Here is a 10060-nt window from a genome sequence, read left to right as displayed (position 1 = left end):
GGCTCCAGTGCCACTGGACTGCGTCCACGCGTTCCTGCTCTGCTCCTTCATTCCGGGGTCGCGGCAGGGGTTCGTCCCGCTTCCTTTGCGCGTTGCACCCGGTGCTCCCTTCCCGCTCGCGCGCCGGGCAGTTACGGCGCTGTTGCCCGCGCGCAGAGACTTTCCCCTTGTGGTGTGCGTCTCATGTTAACAGATTGCGAGATTGTTGTGTCAGCCGCCATGAAGAACTATAATGGTAGAACAGCCCTTAGAGACGCAACTTTCAAGTTACTAGGAGCATAGCTATGAGAGCTTCGCATTTTATAAAAAGTGTCTCTTTAACACTCACCCAGCTGGGAGAAGCTGATACCATATGCTGTTGGGCGGAATAGCCGGAGGAATTTGATTCAGGTGGCCAGGGGTGGGCCATTGTGCGCAATCCTCCCTTTCATACCCCCTAGTCGTCTTGACCAGTACATACGATCCCAAGTTCGCGTCCCTGGATCACCGCGGATTTTTTAAATGAAACCACCGGACGATGGAGGTTACAGGACCAGGCGTCCCATGTTCTAAACACTTTCTCTCAGATCTTGAAAGACTGCAGGGACCTACACCTTGCACGGCAATTGGCTCTCCCTTCAGTGGCCCCCTGGGGCATTAGGATCTCTTAAACCACGTATTGAAAAGAGTGCCACCTCTTCTGCGCATCTCTCTTCTGCACCTCTCACACCCCCACGCGTCTTCGCTAAAGCGAGGAGGCATCGTGCCGGTACTCCGGCTGTGGCTTCTCCCGCGACATTAATAGGCATCTGATACCTTGGCGTGACCTCAAATCCATCCACTTTGCTTTCAGGACAGCCAGGCAGTGGGATGCAGGGTGTCTTCTGCTGCTGGACAGTAGACTGCTGAACATAATAGTTATAAAGTTGTTAGCTGTTTGCAGCCCTGATTTGTGTGGCCAGTTGGTTAATTGCTGATCAGATGACTTGAGTTACACTGGCGTGCTCTGGAGGCTACTAGTATTCTTTTACACCAGTTCCTGTACCTTTAGAATCGGCCACTAACACATCCCACATTTTGACTTCTAGAAAATTGTATTTTTATTAACTTACTCACTAAGAGTGTCGCTGCGGAATGCGAGAGCTAAAGAATGACTTTCGTTAATCAGACACATGTGCCCTATAGTGATAAAAAGTTGCAAGATGGATTGTGAGGTATATTCCCCAGATAAACAGCAGAATTCAAGACACTGGGCGCCATCACTTTATTGGAAAACACGTGTCTTCCTCTATAGTAACCATTATGCAGAATACGTCTACACATTACAGGTCTGGTATACATTTGTATGGGCACATCTGAAGTGAAATCAATAGGCTTTGAACCATAGCGTGCATGCGATTTGATAAATATTCAAGTCGGAGACCACAAATCAAGTATTTCAACACGCTAAAAGCAGCTTATTTCGATTGTTAAGTAGGCCTATTCTCTTACGTAATTACATTTGTTCTTCCAGGCATGGCGGTTTGTCCTCCAGGGTTTGTGAGGAAACCACTATGACTTGGCCAATTTTCCTTGTTCTCTCGGACCCTGTTGAGTCACTTTAACATGGCTCTGATCTCTACCTCTGATTCTATTCATCAACAGTCCATTCCATTAACAGCTACAAGAATTTCTTCTTTACCTTCAAGGGTTAGGTGACGTGGGTGAGAGTGTGGGTGTGCGAGTGGTGGGAGCCGATCCGGCGTGCTGGTGCGGCGGCGTGGGTTCTTCCAGTACGGGACAGAGTCTAGAAATGGGATCCGTGGACCGTCCCAATTCTAGATGGTCACCGCCATTGATTACATGCAATTTTTATGCAAAAGACGGTTAAGGTAAGGGGAAAGGGTAGGGGTTTTGTGTCAGGCGACGTCCCCACAGGTTCCAGGTACCTCTAACCCTTTTCGCCCCGGAAGCATAAGTCCCAGTAACGGGGTTGGTGCTCAGCAAGCTCAGACAGCTTTGCTTATCAGTTTCTCATGCGCCCTGTGCTTCCCACCCACTGTTTAAACAGCTCTTCACAATGATGAGCCCAATGAAGATTGACAAAAGAGGGCGAACAACGAAGTCAAGAAGGGAATTCATCGACAGTTCAGGTACATGTGGTCAGAGGTGAGTGTGACACAATAAAGACGCACAGCTCTGTTGTGATCAGACGTGCTGAACAACCAACATGCTGTTAGCCTAGCGTCATGGTGCGCTCAGTGTGTTGTCTCACCGATTTCCGCGAAACCGGCATCTCGGGGACCTCAAGGGGTGCATGTTTATGGTGTTTTTGTTCATAACTATCTACAACAGCTGATTCAAGTTTTTCAAAGCTTACGATTACAGTTTAATTACATTTTAGATTCAGATTGGGTCAAATCGCTAGGTGCAAAACCAAAACGTGCACCCCTGAGGTCCCAAGGACTGAGTTTAGGGGAAACCTGTGGTTGAAGTTTTTGTGTTTTCTCTACTTGGCCTTGAAGTGGTCGGAACAAGAATTCTGATGTTTCTTTTTACAAACAAAACCTTTTTCTCGTTATGTGTTTCCTAATAATGTTTTATTTCACATCACCAGATAGGTGCAGTGAAATGTTGTTGTTTATTCAGGGTGTCAGTCATAAGTAGTTGACATGCTCGCCTCTGGAGCAAATCAGGGGTGGAAGTCGCACTTGACTACAGGGCACAATCGACACGTTGTCTATGCTCAGTATTTCACAATACCACGCGGACCTTTTCGGTTACTTGCGACCACAATTGACTCTAACAGCTACGCGTATCCTGCCCCGCCCGTCAAGGTTCTCATGGGCCTACTGTGATCACGCTCAGAATCGGATTTCGTCATTTCGATAAAAATATATGAAAGTCTTCATCTGGTGTTGGAGCAATAGAATATCAACCGGTCAAGGCATGGATGAGAATAGCGGGCTCGGCGCTGAGGCGGAGGGTTGGTCTGCTCATACGTAAGTGGGGTCCTGAGGGATGTGTACCGTCCGTGCGCTTTCATTCAGTTTGCGGGTCTCGTAATCTTACTTATTCTGTTCTTTTCTTCAACAGCAGCTAGCTCTCCTCTTCACACTGTTCTCAGAGTCGACAGGCTATCGGAAGCTGGAACGTTGTGTTAAACATCTATCTTTTAACTCTGGATGGGCACCGACACTCTGTGAACAATGAACTACATTAGATTTACACATGGCCAACGTACAGCATATTTTGTAATTGATCCCATCGAAGTATTATCAGCATCATCTCAGCAATTCACGAAAGCACAACCACCTTTGGTACATATTTGGCTGTTTATCATATGGAATTACCAGTCTCTGTGGAGGACAGAAAGGAGAGGTTTAGCATTGTAATGTGCATGATGAATAGGCCCGCTTTGAGCTCGTGTACTTGTAGTAACAGAGACATACCAGAGGGTGGCAAGTAGTGAGCGAAAGTCACCAAATCAGTAGTAAGGTAAATGACATCCTTATCTAAATTGGCTCAGAGACATCCTTTATAAACAGCTAGTTATCGGATGGACTGACGGCAGTAACGTTACCTGGCACAGAACAATTCATCAGCTTTGCCAACAACATTAGACTCAGTCACTCCTCGTCGTCTTATAGCTGATTAATGTGAGTCAGACATTTCTTGAAAACGCTATAAGCATTGCAGGTGAATAATGAGCGTGTCTCGGATTTTTGGAAGCCTAGAGCCTACTAGACTCTAATTGAATGTTGTGCCCAATTTTTGAGGACTCTCTCTCTCTGCTCTCCTGTCCCATAGCTGATAACTTACGGCATCCTTTCCCCTCTTTCCATTAGGGCGTTCTCCTGCCACTCTACCTAGGTCAGTCCCTTAGCCGATCAGTCTCTGATTCATTTAGGACGAGGGATATGCCATAGCTGTGTAAACATCCATTAGTTAAATTCAGATGACTCCGTAAATATTCTGTTCCCTTTTTCTTCCATCTTATGTTTTCTACAACCCTCTCCTTTCCATTTTCTTTTTTTATTTTCCCTTCCTCCCCTTCTTGTCGTTTTGTATCCGATTCTTCTGTGTTGAGTCTAGTCGATCTTTGTTTTTTTCTTTATCTTCCTCTTCTCTTTATTCACGGGAGCAATTCTGCTCTCGTCTCTCTCTTGAGTGGCGGCACTTGGTCACGCCAAATGTTGCTCCAATCCCATACTGGTAATAAACAGTAAGGCAGTGTGTTATGTTTAGGAGGAGCAATGTTAAAACTAAATGTTAATTTTGGCTGTGGGCCATCGGGTATGGTGTAAATGTATGCTTGATAAATACTCCTGCATATAAAAGGGAGGAATACTGATCAATGGCCTCATTTTCGATAACGTCTAACCAGGTCGGAGTGTGTGGGTTTGGACATCGCCAAGGCGTGAGCAGCTATGGTTTACTGTTGGGGAGTATTCTACACCCACTCTTTCTCCATGTCTCTGGGCTTGTGAGAGGAGGCCAGGCAGGTTGACTGTAGAAATTGTTGTTTGTATTTTATTAGCCCCTAAATACATTTATATACCGCCCTCCAAAGGAATATGAGGTAGATGTGTGAAGGGCCTCTGGAGGAAGAGGCGGCTCAGACTTCAGTGAAAGAAGTGTTTCTGTTATGTCTGTGCAATCAGTGTTGGGTTACCACTCATGGTCCCGCGCAGCAAGCCAAAGGTTGGTCAGGTGTTTGGTCGGGCTAGCATTCGAGCGGCCTAACATCACTCGAGTACATGTGTTTCGCCTGCCTTTTCAGAGACAGGTAGATTCCACGGTACGGTGTGGTTCTCCCGAAGCCAGTGGTCATGAATGAAGGCATTGCTACTTATGACCTTACATCAGACGGTTGAACTGGTAGGTCACCACATATCTTACTTTGTGAGACTAGACTCTTATTGCATTTGCTCATATTGTTAGCGACAGTCCAACGCTCATATTCACCAATAGCATGCTTCTAGCGCCGTAAGGAGTCCTGATCTATGAATCATTAATGTTGTCCCTCTGTCCATTGTAATCTGATTCATAATTGACTCTTCGGCTATAAATCTTCCGCAAGCCATGATCTTCGATTAAGTGCTTGTTCCTTACTAGTCGGCGAGCAGCTCATCTCAAGCCATCACGCCATTTGCCTGGACAGTGTTTCTCAGGAACTTGAAGGGCCGGAGAACGGAGAGGTACTCATTGGTTCGTCCATGGCATGCTCCACTGATACGCAGTGTTATGTAGGCCCAAGCGCACTGGAGCTACGCTCCCTAGGGGTGACTTGTTCTGTCGTCTCCTTCTTACTACATACCTCTTCACTTGGCTCTAATTTCGTGCTTCCCACACGCCTGTCTGGGTTATTTATCATAATTTTGTGGTTTGTGTATGTGTGTCGGCAGCCCAAGAATCAAGGGCCACGGCTAACTTGGGATTATCATTTTTGAGGTAGGGAGGGAGGGATGGCGGGAATGGAAGAAGACAGCAGGGAGTGGGGAGAAAGGAAGAAGTGGTCGCGGACCGGGGGACTCTAGACAGCAAAGCAGAGGAGCTATCAGGAGATAAGCCACAAAGTGAGACAGTACAGAAGGAGATGTGACGTGGTGAGAGGCAGAAGTAGAGCAGAAAAGAAGACAAAGAGAGATAGTGTTAAGCTCTTAGACACCATTAGCCATTAATCTATGGACGCATCATTTCTGAATCTCATTCACCTCACCCGCTGTATGGTCTCTCCTCCGCATCTCTCTCCTCTCGTACGTCTCTCCCTCCATTCCCTCACTTCCCTGTAGTCTTCTCTCCACCATCCCTCCGCGCGGCTGTAGTCCTCTCCTCCACGGGCCGCTCCCCCTGTAAAGTTTCTCTCCCTCCATCCCCTCCCTTGGTACGCATCTTCCATCTCTCGCATCCCTCCCGGCCCTGTAGTCTCTCCTCCCTCCCCTTCGCCCTTAGTTCTCCTCCTCCATCCCTCCTCCTGGTTAGAATCTCTCCATCCTCCCTCTCTCTCGGAGTCGCTTCCTCCATGTTTCTCGCCGTGCCCCCTTGTAGGTCGTCTTCCTCCATTTCCCTCCCCTCTCGTAGTGCTCTTCCGCCATCCCTTTCTCCACGTTAGCTCCTCTCCTCCTTTTGGATCTGGTGCCGTGACTGTTCTGTTCTTACTTGATCGTTTTTATTCGCCAGTGCATGGTCCTTCCTCCGTACCACTGTTACCTCCACGCCTTGGCATCCCGCCACCCGCAGTCCTCAGCCATCATCTCTTGCCGACTCACCGATGGCCTCTTGGTCACGCCAGCGGCCACAGGACACTCATCCATGCCTGCTTTCGCTTAGGACGTCATGCTAGCGTTCAACACCATAGGCCCCTCCAAGCTCAATCCCTAAGCTCAGATACCATCCCTCTGCAACTGGATCTGGCGATTCTCCGGTGCCCCGCCCGGTGGGGTACACCCGCGCACCGGGCCATCCGGGGGTTGCCTTTCGTCGCCTCCTCTCACCTCCCTGTTTCCCCCCCCAGGTCCATGCAGATATACCCCCACTCCTTCATTTGGCAGGCCGCACCACGGCCACGTGAGGCTGACCGGATGGAAGAACTGAGAAACAAGTCTATTGCGAGAGTAAAGAATATCTCTCAAAGTATAAGATTCAAAATAAAGAAATAGCAAACCCATCATATCGTAAGAGGCGCATCAATGTAATGAGATATAACATAAATACTAGAATAAAAACTATAATCATACTAGATAATATAAAACAAAGAAAGATAAGAATATTAAGTCTAGATAAATCAAAAAAGACCAACTATGTGATAAGAGAGACACAAACGATAGCCAAGAGTAGAAAACACGACAACCCAAGTAATAGTCAGAATTAAGTCATAAAGTCGGTCAAAACAAAGGTAAAATCAAGCGCAGAAATATAGATAACAATAAGGAACAATTATAGAAACAAGAACTGACGAAATATGGGATAGAGAATATGGGCGTTGATGGGTGGGTTTTGTGCTGCTTGTTCTCTCGTTGGTGCGGTCGCACCTGTCATGTTTAATTTGCAATAATTATAGAATTGTGCCGATTACTGTTCGCTGGATCTGGCTTTCCGGGCCGGTTCTCGGAATTGACGACGCCGTGCGCTTGGCAGATCCTCCATATCAGGCGTCGCTCGTCGGATCTCTTTCGGTCCACGTCAACTCACCCGTTTTGGGGCTGCGGTCTTTTATCTGTGCCCGAGCGGCGGCCAGTTGATTTCTGGGTTGACTGCTCATTGAGGTTGCCCTCATGAGCTGCCCTTGTCGCCTGGCTTCGTTCTTACGGGTTGATATCGCGAGTTTCGCAGCTGCTTTAGGTCCTGCTTCCCTTTGAGTTCGGTCCGCGGGCCGAGTGGTTGACTGGGGTGTGCGCATACTCCGAGCTGGGATTTGCTCCCCGTCATTGTCCGATTTGCTGCCCCGCGCTCGCGGTGTTACAACCCGCTGTTTGTGCTGCACGTTTTTGCGCGGATCTGGCTATTTTTGTGTTCGTATTATTTCCGCTAATACTTACCATCTATCTCCCCTGGAAGCTTTATCGCCGTTCTGCATGTCCCAGCAGGTCTGCCGAAGGTTATTGGGCCCGATCATTTCGACGCCGGGCGCCGTGTGCATTTAGCCTCCACGCTTTATGCTCGGGTCCCCGGCTCTCGTCGACGGGGCGACGATTAACGCTGGACCAGAGAGGGCGGGTTGGTGCGGTTCGGATTGGGATCACCCCGGGATCCTCTTGCGCTCCCGCCTCACAGTTATACTCCCATTGTGACGTGAGAGTGATCTTCTCTCCTCTTGTACGTTCTCTCGAGTGCGCGCTCCCTTCATTGCTTCAAGTGCTCGCTCTCCCAATCCGGTGCTGCCCCTTTCTGCTGTCTGCGTGTCTTGCCCCGACGCTAATCCTCCTGTCTGTGGAACTGCCTTGCCTGCCCGCCGGCTTCCCTCGCACTTGACTCCCCCGCTTATCACCCTCGTCGTCCTCCTTCTCCAGCTGACACATTGCGTTTCCGTTGGTGGAAGTCGGCATTGGTCTATTGGCTGTTGCTGTGGGTCGCCCTGTTCCCGTTCCCTCCGTCTCATACTTCGGTTCTTGTCGTCTCCTGCCGGTACTTCCCTCCTGCGCTTTTCCACCGGTCGTCTTTCTCAGCTGCCGCACACCGCAATGGGGTCACCGGGAGCTTCTCGCTTGCAGCTTGTCCTTGGAGGCGTGCGCGGCATCTGTTGGAGGGACAGCGTGAGCCAACCGTTTCGTGGTTGGCTGCCCAAGACTTGGCTTTCGTCCAATCTGGCCTTAACACGTCTCAACCCGCCCGTCCGGCTCGGTGGGCTTGTTTTTTTGGAACTTCTCACATCTTTTTTCCCTGCACCATTCGCACCTGGGTCTACGAACCGGGAGGCGACGGCCTGTTCGGTGTTTTCTAAGACGGAGGCGAAAAGTTGGGTCCGACGCCACGATTCCTCTCCCCAGCACTTTGTCGTGCGGCCGCCCGCTTCCTCTGGGGATAGAGGAAGATGTGATGCGGCCCTTCGACCAGCCGGCGCCCGGTAACGTCCCCCGTTGGCTTGTTCGTCCCCGAGTCGGTCCTGTTCTGTGTTCTTTCGTGGTCTCCGCACGCGAGCAAAGTATAGCTCTGTCACCCTGGCTGTTGCCGGCCTATGGCACTACTGCGCGGACGTTTTTGGTGGCCTGCCATCTGGGAGAGATTACGCAGGTAGGTTGTTTGCCTTCGCATGTCCTGTTTGTGCCCAGAACAAGAGTACAATCGGTACCAGCTCTGGGCTTCTTTCATTCCCTACCTATTCCCGGCGATCCTTGGTCGCATCTGCCCTGGATTTTGTACGGGTTGCCCCTTTCTGTTGGGAACAGCGGTCCCATCTCTGATCCCATTGTGGGAAATTCACCAGTTTTAGCCTCATTATTGTTCCTCTCTCCAAGCTTCCATCGGCTGACGGAGACGTTCCCGAGATCCTGGTCAGGGAGTGGTTTCTTCACAGGGATTTAGGATTGCCCCAGTGATACATTGAGTGTCTGCCGTGGTCCTCAGTTTACATCTTGCTTACCTGAAGATCCTTCTGCTGTTGCTATAAGGAATGCTAGGTAACAGCTCTCACTTTCTGGCTTTGCACCCTAATCCTCATGTCACCGGAGAGAGCAACAGAAGATGGATCCAGCTGCGTTGGTCTTTGTTCTTGATTCTACTGCATGGTCATCTAATTCCTGGGTTAAGTTATACCCATGATACTTCCCTACTCAGTCGTGCCCTGGGATGTTTCCTTCAAATGCTTTACGGATAAATCCTTTGTTTCCTTCCTCAGGAGAGGATCTGCGCTCGGTTCCTATCTGTCAGACCCATATTGTCGTTCCACCGGATCTTTGGTCATCGGGCCAGGAAGGCTCTCCTCTAGAGTTCTGACCTGGATCAGATACAGGAGATGACGTCGCCGTATTCCTGCCTCCAGCTTATAACGGGTTGGAGATGAAGTTGCTGTTAGCTACACGGGATCTTCCTCTAGTTCGACGGAGCTCTAAGGAATTGTGACTAAGTTGATTGGTCGTTTGTAGTGGATGAGAATTCATAAATCATGTGGTGGTTCGACTCAAGTTGCCTGCCAAACGTTCGAGTGCATCCACTCTTTCATTGTTCTGTTCACACCGGTTCCTCAGTTCCTCTGTTGCTCTCTCCTCTCCTCCTTCCTCGATATCGGAGGATGGTCGTGCTACTACACGTGCGCCGCATATGGGACTCCAGAGCGGTCGAGGGAACAATTTAAGTGGACTGGGGCATTATGATCCAAGAGGAGGAGTTGGAATTCCTCGCGATCAGATTATGAATACACATGTAGTACATGAGATGTCATAATAAAACCGCTTACGGTATGTGTCTCCATACTCTCCTCCTCCTTGTAGTCCTCTCCTGCCTCCCTCATCCCTTGTAGGCTTCTCCCGGTCGTTCTCCTCCATCCCTCCCCGCCTGTAGTCTCGTCCTCCATGCGGGTCCTTCCGCGTTCGGCGGCCTGGGTGAGTAGTCTCTCTCCTCCATCCCCTCCGTCCCATCGGTAGTTCTCTCCTCCATGCGTTTC

This window comes from Salvelinus sp. IW2-2015, linkage group LG3 (genome assembly GCF_002910315.2).
Source record: "Salvelinus sp. IW2-2015 linkage group LG3, ASM291031v2, whole genome shotgun sequence".
Lineage (NCBI taxonomy): Eukaryota > Metazoa > Chordata > Actinopteri > Salmoniformes > Salmonidae > Salvelinus > Salvelinus sp. IW2-2015.
Note: the sequence above shows the minus strand (reverse complement) of the source record.